This window comes from Pagrus major, chromosome 15, assembly GCF_040436345.1.
Source record: "Pagrus major chromosome 15, Pma_NU_1.0".
Lineage (NCBI taxonomy): Eukaryota > Metazoa > Chordata > Actinopteri > Spariformes > Sparidae > Pagrus > Pagrus major.
Genome location: NC_133229.1, coordinates 5904452 through 5924206, shown reverse-complemented (window position 1 = coordinate 5924206; position 19755 = coordinate 5904452). Strand labels below are relative to the sequence as shown.

General features: G+C 44.5%; 1 protein-coding gene across 2 annotated transcripts in view; it reads left to right on the top strand.

The window, feature by feature from the left end:
• The window catches only part of zmiz1a (zinc finger, MIZ-type containing 1a), a 110336-nt gene that overhangs the window by 28238 nt on the left and 62343 nt on the right, over positions 1-19755 (top strand). For both annotated transcript variants that reach the window (XM_073482294.1, XM_073482293.1), the window contains exon 3: positions 12346-12423. The gene's annotated coding sequence lies outside the window, so the exon portion shown is untranslated. The remainder of the gene's footprint in view (positions 1-12345; positions 12424-19755) is intronic.

Genomic DNA, 19755 nt, shown 5'->3' with positions numbered 1-19755 from the left:
TTTGAAACGTCAGCGTTGTAGCGTGAACGCGGGGAAATAACCACACAAACCCTGGCCTGATATGATCACTCAATACAGATGTCGTCATTAACCTGTAGTGGTTTATTTCATTTAAACGGTGATATCAACCAGTTCAACCAGCTGAGACCAAGCAGAATAAACATGCAACAACAATCCAAAACACTCCTGTGGACACACACCGTCTGATTAAGAGCGTCTTCAAATGATCTGTGGAACTAGTCGGAGCGTGTTCTGGTTGGGTTCGGCTCTTTTGCTCTTTCAGCTGTCAGTGCCACATGGTGTTCCAAGATAAAGCAAAGGATGTTGGAGCTTCTAGGGATTAACTCACACCAAGGGAATTAGCATCCTGTTCCCAGCCATCTTTTTCATTCTTGTCTGTTTCTTTCCCTCCATTATGCGTCCCGCATTTTCTTCCTCCCTTCCCTCCATCTGTTTCTTCTGCAGAGAGGTAAATGTGCATGTAGATATTAGGCCGTACTGTATGTTTGTGAGACAGAGAAGGTGAGATGCAGACCAAGATAGAATGAGAGAGAACCGGAGTCTAATCAAGACTCTTATTCTCTAAGGAGTTTCACCTCAGGGTGCTGTAGCTTAGGAGACTGTGATGATACTCAAACGACAGGAATGTGTATTTTTATCCTCGCTGGTGATAGTCATTGTGTTTCTCGTCTTATGGCCCATTTTTCGCACACACAAGCAAGCTGGCCTTTTTTTGTATTGTGTACTGCAAGAGGCATCTCACAAACAAGCAGAGGTATAAAGTGGTGAGAGTGGGAGGATGAGAGAGAACATTGTCTTCTCTTTTCCAGCTTAGGGACAAGAGCAGAACAGGTTGTGTGAGGATACTTGCTATCCTTAACAACGTCTAACACTGCCTCAGGGCCACCTCCTCTCCTCTGATGCAGCTGAGAGTTGTGTTGTGCAGAGGAGTTGGAATATTTGCAACACATTCCTCAGTGTCAGATGGCACTCCTAGTACACTATAATTACCAGAGTAACACTTGAAGTTTGTCATGTTTTGACATAATTTATGCAGTAACTAAGGTTAATAACTAATAATGGTTTATTAGATGACTCGATTTCCCCGTTACACAATTATGCCTCATTAAATCTAACAAGTAATCTTCATGGAGTTAGTGTGCAGCTGAAACAGATCTAGAATATGATTGTGATCCTGGCTTTGTTTTCACGCTTCGTTCAATGTCAATTTCAGTCTTATAAACTTTGGCCTTATTTTTGTAGTCCGGCGATCTAAATAGGTAATAATAACATTGTGGTGCGGAGATCTGCTGAAAGCGGTTCAGATGGGGCAAGAAACTGGAGCAGTCAGATCAGATGATCATACAGGTTGTAAACAAAAAAAGGATAGATTACTCGTCAAACGTTCTGTTTTTGTGCAATGTGGGATTATTAACAACATTTGGGTGCAGTCGTTTTGGATTCACAGGATAAGTTCACCCAAAAATGAAAATTCAGTCATCATCTACTGACCTTCATGTCAATAGAAAGGCTGCTAGATTTTTGTAGTCCACAGAACATTTCTGGAGCTTCACAGCTGATAACAAAGTTATCAAAACTAATGTAAACATTGGTCAAAACTACAAAAATCAGACCTAAGTTGTATTAAACTGCAATTTTCCTTTAAGTATCTCCAAATGTTGATGTAATCTGTAATGACATCACTCCGGTAGGCGGCCATCTTTGTAAGCCGGTCGGTCCATGATGTTATCCATCATTGGGTCTCTGTCTGGCGTCGTCAATTACCCAGAGGAAAATAACATTAGAGGCCTGAATGGGACACGGAGCCGTGGCAGGCCTGACATGGCTGTGTTATATGATTACACAACCTGTTGGCTGTCCGCCTGTCAAGTGTCTCCCCGGCTCTGATGAATGGCTGTAATATGTCGCGCATCACAACACGCCACGCCACACACTCATTAATGGCTTCTCATAATGCCCGGGACGTTCCTACCGATGGATTCACAGAGAGGGGGAGGGAGAAGGAGGTGGCAGTTGTAGCGCTAGGGTGAGAAATGGCGTTCATGAATACGCCAACCTTGCCTTCGCATCGCCATTCAAGGCGGTAAACAAAAGAAACATGGTATCCTCATTTGAATAATTTCACAAACGGTGTGGCAAGACGCCAGCATCACAACCACACGTAACTCTTAATGAATGAACGAAGGATGACAGAAACAGGATGAGGACAAAAAGCAAAGGGAGATGTAAGAATGATTATTTTTAAAAATGCGACACATATGTTTCTCAATTAGATACATTCTTGTCCATCTGTGGCCTATTTGCATAGATTATCAGAAATGTGTGCAATGCGGCATGTGCGCCAGTGTGTGGGAACATTACAATAGAGCCGCTCGAGAAAAAAAAAAAAAGGAGATTGGATCAGTCGGATGCCATCTGAAGCTTAGCTGATTGCTCTTTCTTTCCTGTGAATTAGGAGAAACGCTACCCAAGATCCTTCAAACTACTTGACTCTCAGTTACAACAAACAGATTTGATTCTCGTGGAGACTCCGCTTCGAGAGGTTTTTCGAATTAAATGGGTGAAAATAGTTCTGAATGAGCTATTTTCAGCAGGGGGAGGTACTGTGTACCAGTGGCTGTGTGGCAACAGAGTAAAGTAGTTTTTCACAAAGTGTACCGTCCGTAGAGAGGTTATCTAAAACCTACATGACCCTTAGCCACATTAGCTGCTGGTATTTATGGCTCTGTCAGACTTTTAGTGTGAAATGCCTGCTGGGAAGCGTCAGCCACATTGCAGGGGCACATTCTTTCTCTCGATTTGACACGTCTGCGCTCAATACTCCGCGCCTCAGCTTTGACTTGTCATTTATGTTGCATTGTCTCACCTTAAAGTCAGTATTTTTATAGAGGGAGACGCAGATGTTTGGAGATTTTCAACGACCTTGCTCAGATGCTCGGGCTGCATGCCGTGGAGGAAAGCATTGAGCAGCGCTGCACCTGCAGTGTGTGCATGAGAGGGAGGAAAGAGACAGCCTGTATATTCCTCTGTCTGTGTGCCTGTGTTTGGTGTGTGTGTTCTTTCTCACAGCTTGAGTTTCTCAGTTTGAAATGCAACACCTGCAGATGTGTCTTGTAAACTGCAGCCCCCAGCTTCTCTTCCATTCAGAGGGGACCACTGAAACAAAGCAATTAAAGTAGCTCTCTACATGGGGGCGAGGATATGCTGCGTGGGTGTGCCTGCTAGTGCACGAGTGTGTGTGAGAGATTCTCCGTTGTTTTGAACGCCAGAATCATTAACGAGATCTACGTCCCGGCAGGCAAGAGGACAGCTACACGCCAATCACAACATTAGCAGTTCTGTCATATTCATGTCTGCTTAAATATGGAGGTCAGAGGTCAGTGACAACCTGTTGACACGGAGAAGATTTATGCAACATGCACGCACGCACGCACACGCCCGTGCATGCGCGCACACACACGTGCAAACACACAGGCAGCCACAGCCCAGTTCTTTGGCGCAGCGCGTTACAGCAGTGGTTTCTGGTTGCTGCTGATCTTTGGGTCCTTCCAGCTCCAGAAACCAGAGCCTGAGTTATTCTCCGCTCCGCTCCCTGACCCTCCTAATTGAGAACGGCTGTGGCTTAGAAAGACAGAGCTAAAGAGAACAGAGAGTGAAAAGGAAAGTAAGAACAAAAGATTGAAAGGAGCAAAGAGCTAAACCTGTGCAGGCCGGTGCTGATCAAGGGGAAGGTGGCTCAACAGTTGGCCCTAATGAAAGCCGAACCTCCTTCCTCCCCTCCGCCCTCCACCTCCTGCTCTCTGGCCGTGAGCCAAGCAGAGCCAAGCACAATGTAGCTTTTCAATATAATATATGATAGCTGGAAGAAAGAAAAAAACATGAGGGAGGCAGTGTTTAGAGTGGAGAGAGAGAGTCAAGACCAGAGGGTTTGGGAAGAGGAGTGGTGAGCTCAGTGACAGCTGCATGCATGTCGTAGTGGGTGACGGTCTGTCCGTCTGTCAGAGCAGATATTTCTGTCTGTTTAGTGCTGCCTTACTGGCTGCCAGAGACACTCCTCATGTCATCGCTGGGTGCCTGCTGTCACTGGCTAAAAAGGAGAGAGGGAGCGGAGTGTGTGTGTGTTCGCATGGGCGTGTGTGTGTGAGAGAGAGAGTGACAGAGAGAAACTCGAGCAGCTGTCTTGGAAGCTCCTCCACTCTGTCAGTGCATCTTGAATCTGCTTTCCCCTGATACTTTCCCCGGTAAGACAGCATTTCAGTCAGTTGTGTTGGTCAGAAGTCCACCTTTTACTTGCTGTTAAAGGAACACACACTTTTGGGAAATCAGCATGTTGGACAGATTGTCTGTTAAGTGATGAGATCATAAACAGTGTAGATACCCATATGTCCCAAGTGGACCTGGTTTCTGTGCTTATATTTGAAGAGAAATTCTTCTTCTCTTTCACAACAAGCATTTTAATTTCATACTTCTAGCCTGTTCAGTGAGTCAGGTGAGTCCAACCTAACTTGCAAAAGCAGTTATTTGAAGGTCTAAATGTGGGTAAACATAAAAAATCATTACCTGTGTTATCTATTCCAGCTGTCTTTCTCAATACAGAGCTGAGTTTCGGGTTCGACCTACAACCTGTTTACTCTGACATCTTCGACCTGGCAATACAACCACTTAGGTGGTAGAGTGAGGCTCGAATTAATTGTGGGGGTAGGGTTTCGATCCTCGACATACTACCATCCGAGTTCACCAATTCAGATACCTCAACTCAGTCTAGTTGTCCCGAAAGATTTCGATGTTCTAGACAAATTCCAGTCAACAGAATGACTCGTGTTACGTGGGGATTGGTATCTGGCCAATGCTCCATCCATGCATCCCTATCATGATATCTGTTTGCATATCAAACGGCCCTGACACACAATTTTGGGGGCCGTCGGTGAGTGTCCATGGCTCTGTTTTTTGCAGTGTTAGCACTTGTTGGCCTTTGTTGGCAGCTTTTTGTCCGACTGAACAAGTAGAATCAGCGGCGAGCTGGTGAGAGAAAGCACTCTGATTGACTGTTCAGCTAAGGGAAGCAGTGCGAGAGAAGAGAAAGGAAAAAAAAAAGGGAAAGCCCCCCTAAGCTTAATGATTTCACCCATTTAGCGCAGTTTCTCCTTAATTTCTGCCTCCTCCTCCTCGCCAGTGCCATTTGCAACTTTTCATTGGTTTGTATATCTGCAGTCTATAGTCTTCTGGTTTCCCTTTGTTGAATGCCAGGGTCAGTGCGTTGTGTTCCAGTGCAGATTTTCGGCCGAGACACCGGCAATGTCACAGTTGCAGTCGGCTTTCGTTTTTGCCAATTCTTTGATTTCGATTTGGGGCTGAAGACAGAGCAAGACACTGAGCTCCAAATTGCTTTAGATGAACAATTTGCGCCCATTGAGTGAAAAATAGGCTTTGTGAAGTGCTTTGATTTGTTCAGGTTGAAACTGTTCAATAAGTGCAGTCCATATCCCAAACAATGCAAACGTAAAAATGTTTTTTGTTGTTGAACCGGTGTTAGAGTTGGATTTATTTGACTCTGTTGGATTCTGTAGTAAAGCTCTTTAGTACAGCGTGCTACAATATGCTATCTTCTTCTAGATACTGTGCATTAGTTAAAACCTACAACAATAAGACCCAGTTGTTGGAGTACCAGAATGTACCATTCACATACAGTGCATATAGTGATGAAATAAAGAAGTATCATCTCAGTAAACTTGGAGCAGCTGTAATGAAAAGACATGGTGGTAGGCGGCTGAGTCTGTCAGTTTTGTGTAGGAGGTACAATTTACATGAAATATTAAATGGAAATAGCGAACTGTTTTAAATTTCCGGGGTCAACTGAATGTTAGTGTGGGTGGCGTAGTGAGACGGTGGAGAGCTTAAATTCACTGTGTGCCGTAGTTACTTCCCCAAAATAGTTTCAAAATCAACCTTGCTTGTCTGATTAGTTTATATTAAAGATATTCAGTTTTACAGTTTGTGAATCTGCTGGAAAAAATAACAAATACAACTGATGACTGTTTACTTATAAAGTTTGACTTCATATTTTGGATAATATTAGTCATTATGTCTGCTATCATTTAACATGAAACACGTGGATGATCATGTGTCTGCACTTCTATTACTGCAACAATGGTCCAATCTCTCAGAAACATCCCGTGTTCCTTCGAATCACAGGGTTCTGTTTCTTACTAATATGGTGTATTTTTGCCTTAAGTGCACGCCATCGACTGTTTGATTGCAATCATCTGTTGTTGGGAGCGCTGTCGTCTGATTACAAACACGTGTTTTTCACCAACTGAGATGGCCATCGAGTGAGGTAATGGAATATTAAAAAAATTTAAGACCGTGTGGAAGGTAGCAGGCTGCACAGTGGCTCAGTGGTTACCATGAAGTTCGAGGGTTTGCTCCCTGACTGTGTGAAGTTTGAACGTTCTCTGGCGTGTTTTCTTTGGCTGCTCTGGTTTTCATGCAACTGCACTGAAGGTGTGAATGTGTGCAACCCTGAATTGGATAAGTGGGTATGGAAAACGGATAGATGGCTTTTCTTTCTTGGCCTTTTGGTGACTGTTCTGTATCTCTCAGCCAGACAGCGATACTTGTATGACTTAATGAATGTAGGAAGCAGAGTCACTTAATTCTCCAAATGTAATTCCCAGGCTGGAAAACCCCATGATTTTAGCAGTGGTTATGAGCCTTCACAGTGACACTGCCTATAATTTTGTGGCGGCCATGACAATATTAGTCCAACTTTAGATTCTGTACAGTCAGTGTTCGTTCGCCCTGACTTCTCCGGTGCCCTGACAGCCCTGTAACCACACACCGGTGTTTATGTTCTTTAGGTTAACACGGTTATCTCTGTACGTAACCTGAGCCCTCAACCTACACGGGCACTTCTTGGCATACATGTGTGTGGTTGCGTGCATGTGTGTGATCTTGCAGCTGCAGGACCCGTCTCTCTCCAGAAAGAGCTGCAGGGACTTGCCAGTATTTTCATTCCCTCTGGAGGCATTTCCGCACACTAACAAAGCCTGGCCTGCGTGATGAAACGGAAAGGAAGCAGCTTTTGTGAAGGGAGCAGCCGATTTCGGTGTGTGTGTGTCTGTGTGTGTGTATGCACTGCTGACCCTGGCTAACAGTTTGTTACATGCAGATTTACTTTTGAGCTTGTAATTCAGGCTCCTCCAGGCTCTTGTTTGCTGACGAGCCTACTGTAGCACAAGAACAAGCCTACTCTGAGTCCCATCCAGAAGACAAAGTTGCCTCCTGTTTGCCTCTAATTAACTGGTAAAATAGCGAGCTTGTTAGCTTGTTGGAGGGCTTGTTAACCACTGGCCTTTCACAGTCTTCACTTCCTGTGTAGCCCCTGCCAAAAGGAAATGTGTGCTGTAGCCCAGGTCACAATCCTCCAGGGTGTCTGGCTCTGGGAAGGGACTGAATCGAACCAATGAAAGTAGAAATTTGTCTGCGTTTTTACCGTTCAGCAGAACTAACCTAAAACACTCGTTGCCCTGATGTCTGCGGTAAATAAATAGCACTCATATTAAATCGAAGATTCTGCTATTTTTTGGGGTTCAGCGTCTGAGTATTAATTTTTCTCTCTTTCTCTAAGTCGGTGGTTTCCAGAAATAACTCCTCGGTTTTGGCAGGAGCTGAGGTGGAAGCTCACACGAAACATTTTCGCTGTCTCACTTGAGGTCATGACACAGCTACCGAAAATCACAAATGTTATTTTATTCTCAGATGGGAGCAAAGCAACTGCAGGATCCTACAACCGCAGTGTCGCTGAAGCTGGGATTTTCTTTGGGGTTGTCTACAGAGTCAGCGTCCTGTGGGTTGACGGCCAGGGCCCTGTGACACACGCTCATGCCCATAAACAGGGATTTGGCCCTCTGGAGAAAATAACCTTGATAATTACTGGGTGCATATGGACCTGCCCACAGCGGGGAGGAGGAGGAGGAGGAGGAGGACGAGGACGAGGACGAGGAGGAGGAGATGGGGGTTGACTGAGAAGGAGAAAGAGAGGGAGAGAGAGCCACATCCGCTGGTGCATTCCTCCATGCTGTGTCATACTGGTGCCGAGTTTCCCCTCAGTTTGCACAGAGATTTCCACAAGGCAGGGAGAGTGCAAAGGGCTACTGACGCAATGCTCAGGGCTGTGGACACTGACATTTAAAGTTTAACAAGGCAGCGAGCCGTTCATTCATAGACTCCCCACGGTAACACAAAGACAACAAAACAGTTTGAAGAGTAAACACGAGAGGAGTGTTGGACAATTGTGAAAAATTGGAGAAGAAACATGACCTAACTGTTGTCATAGAGTTCGACTCGCCTCTCCCTCACTGCCCTCGTCACATGGCCTCCCTGGTCTGGCTGAACTGGCATCATTACAGCAGCCAGAGCTGAATGTCTGTGGTTGGCTCACGGCCCGTCTGCTTGCCTGTCATTCAGCTGGTTAAAGAGGCCTTGTTGAACCGCTGCACTGTGCCCGGCTACTACAGGGCCATTCATGCCTGTAACGGCAGAAACAGCCAAGTCCTGTCATCAGAGCTAGCTAGCACATACCAATTTACTACTGGAAATGACAAGGGCATTTTGCTGGATAAGCACAGTTTCTCCTCGAGCAACCTCGTAACCGGCTCTTTTATTTTTTTCTGTCTGGATTACAGTTCAGAGAACGAGAGCAAGCGTCTTTAGACAAACACAGCCTTCACGTCTCGAATATGTTCTCTGTCTCTGTTGCATGTACATCTAGTGCAAAGTGAAATAGACTGATCTGTTCCCCAAGGAATCGTACGACAACAGCGCAGAACAACAAAACACATCCTTTGTGCTGCCTCGGATGCTGGAAATTTCAAACAGAAGACTTGAGAATACAGTTTGTCACTCCGAGAGAGTTTTTTTTTCTCTTCCTTCTGCTTGCCGAGTCGCTCTGTGTGCCTTTTGGCTAATGGCAGCTCATCTTGTCACAGATGACCTGTGCTTCACCGAGACATTCTCTGTCCTCCTCTCAGTCCCTGTGTGACACCCAGAGTGAGGACACGCATGAGAGCCATGACTTCATCCTGCGCTCTCCCTCCTTTCCCTGCCTCCTCCCTCTCTCATCCTCCCTTCCCTCTCTTGTACTTTTTGTCTTCCTCCCCTACCCCCCTCGCTCTGCGTCTGCAGTCCTAACATCTTCCTGCTATGATTAGCAATAGTGTTTTTTCCCCAGCCAGTGTAATGTCTAGAGCCTCCTGTGTCCTTGGAAAGCAGCCTAATAAGCTCAGACACACACTGCTGTCTCTGCGCTCCACGGGCCTATTCTCCAGTGTCACCCAGCGCACACTGAGGTAAACAAAGACTGCCACACACACGTACACACACACTACCCCAGTGTGCTAATAGACCAGCATACCGGCCCACCGAGGACAGCATCGACGCTAGCTTGCTAACGTTGACCTTCCGTGTGCCAATCACAACAAATCTGCTCCCTGATTTGAATACAGGGAGGAGAACAGTGTAAATTGAAAGCAGAAATCCCCCCGGTGTGAGACAAGATGAGCCTCCGAATAAATTATTCAGATGGCAGCCTCTTTTTCCTGCATGATTCTCGCCTTCTGCTACGTTTAATGGCATCTGTGATGACGCCCGTTGGAGATTAATCCAGATGTAAGACGTTTACGCGTGTGTTCGCGCGCGCCGGCTTACACTCGTACGTGTGTTTCTGTGTGTGTGGCCTGCTCACCCCTCTTCTCGTGCATCCCGTTGTGTCGTATGATGGGGAAACAAAGCCTCAACAGGGGAATTTATTTCTTCTCCGGAGAGGGCTGTAAATAAACAACTAGTGAATCACTGCCTCCATTTGTTTTTCTCTGATAATTCTGCCTGTGTCGTGAGGCGATGTGACAGTGTTTCGCAAGCCGGTGTAGCTCTCGGCAGCAATATTTCCTCTCGGCAAGAGTGAGAAAACATGCAGCACCGGCCTCATGTTTCATTACCAGCCATCAGTAAATTACTGTGTGCTTTTTTATATCACTCGCTGCAGCTCATTTAGCGCCATGATGGTACATTTGTATGAGTGGGGAATAACACCAGCATTAGACATTGTGCTTTAGAACTACTCAGTCAACTAAAGACACACAGGCATAGAAACCACCAGGTGCAATTGAAAAGGAAAACCCACAACAGGTCCTGTGGTGAGTGTGTATCAGTTATTGCATCAATGAGCATCAATGATTTGCTGTTAAAGGACGACCTTCCTTGACACCAGCGCTTACAAATGGTTGAATATAAAAAATAATGTGTTTAGGGAATACAATGCAATTTTTCTCTCGAGCAGAGAATTGTTTTAAAAGTGTGTTTTTGGTCGCCATTTTTCTTACGAGGGCCGATTGTAATAAAACAGATTTTCTCACTAACCTTTGCAAAGCAGATATCTTGTTTTGGGTTCATTTTGCAGACTTGTGTCGTCTGGGAGATTTGGTTCATCCGGTCTGCCTGTAAGACTACATAAGCTGGTGGAAGTCGGACAGACTCTCCACTCGCATCCACCCTGTTTGGTTCTGTTGTATTTAGCTTGTCTTTACATTGAGTTCCCTTTTAGTTGTGTGAAATAAATGTATTTTTAGTTACAACTCATGCGTGGTTTGACCTTCTTTGTCCAGCCTTTAGCCGGGTTGTGACCAAAAGGAAGCTCGCCAGGGAATTGAACTTGGGACCCTCGCATCCTAAGCGAGAATCATACCCCAACACCAGCAACAGTGTTTTTAGGCTAAAACAGGAGGGGCTTTTTAAACTGTCAAACTTTAAATCTACTGTATATATTTTTAACACTTACATGATAGAATTCAATACTGCAGGTAAGCAAATGTACACAGCACGACAACTGTCAATGTTTATACATATACATGTTACAATGTTTTTGTGTAGCGTTTTTAGCATTTTCAATCATTTATCTTATCATCTATCATCATCTATCATCTAAGACACTGATTAACAAAACGATTAAAAAAAAGACTACATACAAAAATGAACTGTAAATAAAGTTAACAATATTTACAAAGCTAATTGTTAAAAACTGAAGTCACTCGCTAAATTGACAGGAAGTGAGCAACAAATATGTCGCACTTCATTGGGTAAGTAGAAATAGTAAAAAATTTAAATGAAGGCAGACAAATTCAGCCAAATAAAACCCAAACTCTCTCTATAGCTATCACTAGAGGTAAAACATAAAATGTGTTTATATATGCAACATACATTGAGGTGAAGCAACCCTTCAAACCAGAGGAGTAAACTATTATTTTTCCTAATTGCAGTTGTGTGGTCTTCATAATGAGCAGAGCACAGGTCCCAGAAAAGCTGAGGGGTGTTCCTCGTATTAGCTACGGTTCGATGACTAATAGCAGCAGTGAATAATGGTGTGAGCAGAGCGATCCTAGTTCTTTAGGAATAAAGGTAACCTCCCAGTGTGTAAACCTTGATTAGGAGCAGTCATTCAGCTAATGCTGCTGTTGGTAATGCCAACATGACTGCACATAATGAGCAGTGGTTTACCGTGGTTTTCTTTGTGCTCAAGTACCCCTTCTCTGTATCCCATGTCCAAGTGTGAAATTACAATATCAGATCATATTTAGTTAATTAAACCCATATGACTAATTTAATTGGACTCAAATATGGGGGAAAATGAATAAATCATGGAGGCGTACTTAGCTTGTGTGTTAACAGTAATTAAATGTTGGGCAATCTGTAGCCTGTGAAGATAGCTCAAGTCTATTTTCCACCTATTGTACGAGTACACATGTGGAAAAAAATGTGAGCCAGACAGTTTTGGGAAGAAGTCTCGCAGAATATTAATGAAATGATGTGGGAGTTTCAATCACAGAAATACAGCAGTCAAAGATGCCGTCCTGTAAAGTAAGCTAGCGCATTAATAGTTGGCGAGTGGTCGTCCCATTAGGAGTTTGTAGTTAGAGAAGAGCCAGAAGCAGAGGAGAAATATTCCTCCTTGATTAGAGCCTGGAGAGTTCAAAGACAGCTGCTTCTGCAACAAGAATGGCGCAAAAACACTCAAAAAAACACAAGAAATCAACTCGTATTTGTCATTTAAGTATCTTATCTTTCATATTTTGCCGGGGATTAGAGACGCACATTCTCTCCAGCTCTGTCACTCCTTGTTATGTGTTTCCAATCTGTCAGATGCGCGACAGGGTGCTTTATTACATCTCGATAAATGATGCCACCTAAGTCTTGTTTTCCTATCACTAAAAAGCAGATTGTGTTTTGTCACACTCCCTGATGTGCGTTGCATTCTGTTTTGTCTCATTTTAGGCGCGCTCTGTGATTGATGAGGATTAAGAAACCGATTTTGCCTGATAGGAAACGCAGGAACGTCCTCATCCACAACTGGTAAGAATCCTGATTTATCCCCTTGTCACAAGCATCAGCGGTGATACAGATATGCTTCAATGTGGTTTTAGGAACAAGATAAGACAGCTGCTGTTTGGATTTTGTCTTGTGTTGCCACTAAACATGCGGGCGTTTTGTCCTAGAACTCAATTAACTGATGGTGATTATGTTGTACAGTAACTGAGGCGTCGACTGAATGGAAAATAGAATGTACTTTTGCAATGTTGTGGCCCTAAAACTTAAACTCAAATCATCTGTTAGTTCCCGGTGATACTGAAATTGATACTGCGCTTTGTTTTATTGTCCAAACGCTTTGAGAGGACAACACTGGACCACATGCACGTCAGAACATACTGAGTTAATCGCCATGAGAGGCAGACTGCCGTTGTTTTGAATGAAAGCACATGGTTTCGTGACGATTTACATGATAGGGATTGGATTTTGTGGGCTATGGCATTTCCTCTTTGCGTGTTAGACAGCTGGCGCTTGTCAGGTAACAGGGCAGTCAGTCACAAGAACCCAAACAAGTTGTGTTGCCAAGCTCCACTATATCACTCTTCTTCCTCTGATGTGGTTGATTCAGAAAAAAAACCAACATTTTGAGGATGTTTACAAGATCACATTCTCGCATGTGTACCTCAGCGGTGATACCTCTCTGGCTCTGCTTCAATCTGCCCCTAGGGTGTGAAACCTGAACAGCAGCAGTGCTAGCAATGGTGAGTTACCATGTATGGCTATTGATCTGCTCTATCAGTACCAATATAAATCTCCCAAGAGGAGGAGGACAACAGCTAATCCCCATTCTCCAGTCTTTTGCTTGCGTAACCTGCAGGACGACGCTCCATTTAATGCAAAAACATGCATGAATACTGTGTTCAATTAGCCTTTGAACAGCCTGAATATTATGTGTTCAGTTTTCACTTGGACTGCATGAATATTAAGTGTTCATTTAAACCTTGACTGGGAAGAAACACTCCATCAATCGTCATCACAGTGTCAAAGACCTCTGGCTGAAGTGATTGATGATGTAATTGAGGTGATGAGGATGTGAGGAAACATCAGACTAAAGGACGTCGCACTATGAGTGAGCGAAGACCTCGTCCCTTTTGTTTGGGAGGCTGCGCAAAATGTCGACGGCGTAGTTTGTGTACATGTGAAATGGCATCAAAGCGCTGGAAGGTGAATAATTTTTGGTGGCATCTGCACATTCTGCAATATGCTAATGAGCAAAGCTGCAAAAGCCAGATTGCCAGGAGAGAGAAGAGGAGATGGAGGGAGAAAAAAGAGGGAGGGAGCAGAGAGTGGAGAAGAGAGAAACAGACGGAGGCTGGTGTAAATTATGGATGCAACCTGCGATTTCCAAGAGGAAAAGAAAGGCAGAGAGAAACCTCAAGTCATGCATATCAGATTACGCATTTACCACATTTTCTTATCATGGTCCGTGAGCAAACGCGTATACAATCTGGCCTCTGCGTGTGTGTGTTTGAGAAAGAGGAGAGGGAGAGCACTTACACATTCATCCATGTCGAGTTGTGTGGAGCTGTGTTGTGCTGTCGAGCGTTCTCTGAACTTGATATGACGTGTGTGTATAAAGCTGTGTTGACTTTCATTGCACTATTGTGTCGCACTGCTTTGTATGCGTGTGCGTCTACAGTCACATGGCCCCCGATAGTTCACACATATCATTTCAGCATTGATAAACATGGAGACAGTGGTGAGTCTGTTTCGTTTGGAGCTGTTTGAATTACTCAAATCACACTCTGGGTATTTATATGACATTGTTCAACTATACTTGTCTAATGATACACAGTCTGCTGAGCTACCTGTTTTTTTTGTTAAAAATACTTCACTCTCATCATGTTTTTTGCTTGCATGAGCAAGTCTAAGTTAAGTAAAAGTGAGCGTTTGTGTCCCACCACCACATCCCACCCTCCTGTGCCAGTCCCCTAACAGCCTGTGTGAATAATGGATCCATTCTTGAGTCATGTCTGTGACTGGGGCCTGAGCAGTGGTGTGGTTTCCCCACCAGAGGTGGAGGTGGAGGTGGAGGAGACGGGAGGGGCTGGTGGTCTGGAAATAGCTCTGCCTGAGCCGGGAGCACCTTAGGTGGGCCTCTGTGCCAGCCTCACCTTCCTTTTAACAGGCTCGCACGACCAAAGCACGACTCTGCTCGAGACCTCCGCGCGTATTATTCACCCAAAAGAAGCCCGGTTTAAGCCGCCACCATTCAGAGTGATCCCCTCAAAGATGGCAAGAAGGAGAAGAAGCAGCGTTTTCTAAGAACTGGACAGGAGCCACGTCGCACTTAAAGCGAGACGCGTCTGAGCCGGGAACAGAAACGATGAAGCTGCCCTGGAATTTGCCTGCATGTAAATGTGTGTTAATGTGCAAAGTAGGTCATTTATTTGGAGCAGGGACAGCTGTAGTGTGCTTCTCTGGAGCGATGTCAGAGTGGGGAATTTCATAAGCAGACACATTGCTGGATTTGGTGAGCTGGGGACTTACATATAGTGATATTTTGTTTATATGTCAAGCCCAAACCCTAATATACCAGAGGGGGAAGGAGGGGGGGGGGCAGTGTTTGAAGGTGAAAATGGCTGTGGTCAATCCAGAGACAGCATCAGTAACCACAACCAGAGATAGCAGCCTAAAAATCAGACTAAATCAGATTACCAAACAAACAGCTAAGAGGATTAATTCTGATCTCTCGCTCTCTTTCTCTCTCTCTCTCTCTTTTTTCCCATCAGACGGACATTAAATCTGCAATCTATAAAATCCCTTCAAATGATTTTCTATTTTACTTTGCGGCCCTCATTTTCCGGTCGCATGTTCGGAGTGAAGCGCTTTCTGCTCTCGGTGAACTCTGCCCTTTTGTTCTGCCTCGAGGCCTCTAGCAATTGCTTCACTACACGGGGTATCATATCGGTCTTTAAAAATATCTTCACGAGGCACAACACGAATCTGACCTCCGATCAGATGCTGCACTGCTATCTGTTAAGCCCCCATAATGTTATAATAGCTTGTTCCACCCGGCGCACTTGCTGTTAGGAATAAAGCTGCGCTGAGAGACGCCTGTGGCTCTGTGGCTGTCACTTCAGCACGCGGAGCAGCGTTCACTGGCTCAGACCTAATTAAGAGAAAACATAATATATTGAAAGGAATAATTACACCTTGTCCCCGGCTTTCAGAGATCAAAAATGTTGCTGCATTTCTTAGAATTAATCTCAGGAATGATTGTTGGTTTATAGTGCGGTACAGTATGTTCTCTGGAAAAAAAAAAGACTGTAGATTAATTTGGTTAATATTTTATAAAGCTTACAAAGGCAGAGGGCATTTGAGGCTTTTCAGATTATTTGTTCTTAGCCAATATTACACACCACGGCTGAGCTGCTGCTGTGCTGCAAAGTCTACAGCTCTCGAGCACAATGCCAAGACGAGGTACTTGCCGTTAAAAGTGTTTATCTGCGATAGCGTTGTTTGTGAAATGGGAGACGTTCAGATGCACTGCTCCTTTTCCTTTAGCCGTGATCCGATTCAAAGGGGCCACTTCAAGGAAAGCGTTGTATCGCTCTCCTGAGTGCTGATAACTGCTAACAGATTTGTATTAATATCCTCACTGGTGCTCTTTGATATCAGCTGATTCATTTCAAAACTCTGCTCAGCTACTCACGCACACCCAGCAAGCACAATGCGCCGTTTCTCTTGACAGCTGGACAAACTGACAATCCCGCTTCTCGATCACTCCCTCTCCCTCCCTCTTACTCTCTCTGATAGAGCCGTACATTGTAACCAACAAGGCTGTAATCAGCGCAGACCTAATCAAATCATTGCTCCAACAAGCAGCCCTGGCTGCCGGGCTTTCACGAAACACATCTCAGATCAAGAGGCAGGCTGCTCGTACAGCAGCGCACGCTGTAACCAGCCGCTGCTCGAAATGTCAGGAGAAGTCGGATTATTTTTTCGAAAATGTCACTGACAGCATAATAGCTCGGTGGAAGAGTGTCTCATGCTATGTTTTGTATCTCATGTCAGCAGGTGTGATATGTGACTCCCGTGTGTGTGTTTCTGGGTGTGTGCACAAATGTGATGGTAAGCAGAATGCTGATGTTGTTGACTGGAAGCTGGTGTGTGATTGGCAGAGTGCTCAAGTCATTAAAGTGTGTGTGTTTTAGATCTGCACAAACAAATGCACATCTCCAAACCTCCTCATTATCGGCAGCAGGAAAGCTGCCTGGGCACCAGGACAACTTGTGAGCGTGCGCGTGTGTATCTGTGCTTGCATGTGTGCGTGTGTGTCTGAGTGGTGTGCGCTCTGTTCAGTCGAAGCTCGTTCCAAGATTTGGTTAACCGAGTTGGCTCGCCCGATCACATCACCACGGAGTGTGCAGTTGCTTCAGCCTCTGTTTCATTTAGTGGCACCCACGCTGTTGTCCTCTTGCCATGAAAACACAGAGGCGCTGGTGCTTTTCTACACATGTGCACTCACACGCACACACTGCTGAATGAGAGAGAGACAAAGTTAGAGTGAGAAAGAGGAAAAAATGAGAAAGCACCAATTAAGCTCCTCAGACAAATCTGCCAACAGTCATCAGGGGGTTGGAGGCGGAAAGTGTATTTGTGTGTGTTTGTGTCGGAGAAAGGGGGTATGAGGGCGTTCGATGAGAGCAGTGGTCTCTAACTTTGTGTTCCAAAAAAATCAGTTTCATGCTTTTCAAGTTTATCAACAACTCATTACAGTGAGGTGTCAGTAACCTGCTGCAGAGGCTGGGAATTATCAAGAGCTTTTAGCTTTTTATGCTTGTGTGTTTTTTGACAATTTAACACATAGCAGTTGATGTTTCTTTCTTCTACTCACTTTACCGTTTATATAACTTGGTTTACACCACTTTATATCCAAAAATATCTCAACAATACCTGATTATAAGGTGCTTTTGTTTGATGTTTCTCCAAGATTAAGTGTTGTTTATACACAAACACATGTAGCTGTATCCTCAAATGTAAACTCTGTGTGTAGTCATTTTTCATATTTCATCAAAAATGTCAAACATTTGCTGGTTCCAGCTTCTTAGATGTGAGGATCTGCTGCCTTTCTTTGTCATTTATGATGGTAAATAAAGAGTCTGTTGTTGGATTGTTAGCTGTTGGTTGTACAAAAGAGGCATTTTGAAGATGTCATTTTTGGGCTCTGGGAAATTGTGATGAGCATTTTTACAATTTTTTGACATTTTATTTAGAGCTGCAAAGGCCAGTTGATAAGTTGTCAGCTGACTATTAAGTAATTTTATAAAGAAAAATAGGTCAAAATCACATTTTATAGACCAAACAACTAATCGATTATTTGAAAAAATAATCAGCAAATTAATCAACAATGAAAAGGATTATCAGTTGCAGCTCTAATTTTATTAACTAAACATGAAAATAATAAGCAAATCCGGTTGCAGCCCTATTGGTTACCGAAGCTAAATCAATTTTCTAAGCTATAACCGTTCAAGCACATAAAATGTCTTTGTTTTGCTTTCAGACATTCATGTCAGCAACCAGTAGCTAATCCTCAATCCAAACAATCTACGAGACAGAAAAACTCTCGCTGCACTGCCAAACGAAGCCTCCTCCTCTCTCCTGTGTTCATGCTGGGAAACAAAAGGCTAGTTTGGCCAAATCAGGACTGACATCATTGGCAACAGCTGCAGGCGGCATGCACTGCGTGTCTACGCGTGAGTGTGTCTCTGTGTGTTTACGTCTGTGTGTGCGTGTGTTTGTGTCTGTCAAGATGAGGTGACCTGATTGCTCAGCTGAGCAGTGAGGGAAGACCCGGCCTCGTGTTGTCAGAATAGCACCAATAAAAACCCCACAAGAGACGGACCACAATGCACCCTGGCTGGCAGCCCCTCCCCTCTCAGAGTCCCTCTGTGTTTTTGTGCGTGTGCCATGCTCCCCCCCCCAAGCCATGCACACACTTGCACTGCCACTCCTGACCATGCCAAAGCAGATTTGGAGATGAGAAATGATCCACCACTGGCCGTGCACTGCTGTATCAGCTCCCAGCTACAGAGAGGTGGGTCAGGCCAAATCCTGTTTAAAGAGCCTTTATCCTTATTGTTGGAAAGATAGAGCTAGTTACAACTGGACCTCACCTCTCCTCTCCTCTCCTGACCACAGTAGGTCCAGGTCAGTCTGGTTTCAACATTTTGATCTGATTCCAGTAATAATTTCCATGTACAGTATATACTTTGTGAGAGGAAACCAAGAGACTCTTTACGGCTCTATGTGGGAGTTTTTTACTCAACTAGAAAAGGGGGCTGACAGTCTGTAAAACCTGCAATGAAACATGTCTCACTTTGCCTCTAGGAGCTGTTAACCCACTTAAATCAATTGAAATTGTTTAGGTTTCTGTGGAGAGTTTCGCCATGACACGATGGCCTAAATGCTGTGTTTGAAGAGGCCCTCTTCTTTCTGCAGAATTTGGATCTTTTTCAGCATGAATACGATCCAATTTCAAGATATTGACAAACAGCACAAAGCGGTGAATATTGGCAGCTTGGTCTAAAATGATACATTCCTGGATATTAAGCAAAGCAGATATCAAGCAAACACTGTTTGTTAGCACCAGGAAAAAAAGGTGGGTGGCCTCATCATTCACCCCTCCCACCATGAACACATAAAATGCCTTCTCAACACATAACACACAAACAGAAATGGCCCCCAACCCCCCCAGGGGTCTCACCTCAGTGGCCCTGTGGCGAACCGTGTGTTTGTGTGCGAGGCTTAATAACCTTACTAGAGCCATCCCACCCCTGCTGCTCTGTCTTATTACTCCCTGTACCCTTTCTGTTTTGTCCAGAGGAAGCAAAAGAGATAGGATGGATTTCAAGCAGCACCTTGGGGGGGCTGGAGGCAGGAGGGGGGGCAAGGTTGGAATGAGGATGGCTGGAGGGAGAAAATTGAGGAGAAGGAAGCAGAGAAAATGAAAGAATGGAGCGGAGGGTGGGGGCCAGCAGCAGTATTGACGTGGTTCAGATAAGTGAAGGATTAGTGGATCCACAATGAGCTCAGTGCTGCTGCTCCCCCTTTCACAACAGCCAGTGGTGAAGTGGCTCTTTTTAATGAACTGTGAAAAAAAGGACATGCTTGTGTACATACACAGCCATTTATACTTAAGATAGGTTCCATCTATTAGCCTCAGTCCATTCATATAATGAATGAATGATTCTCTACTCCACCTACTCATTTTCTCTCATCCATTTCTGTCTGATAACGACATGAACACCTAGTTTAGATACCTGAGTTTTGTTACCAATAGCAAAATTATGCCTTACTATGAGTAATGATTAA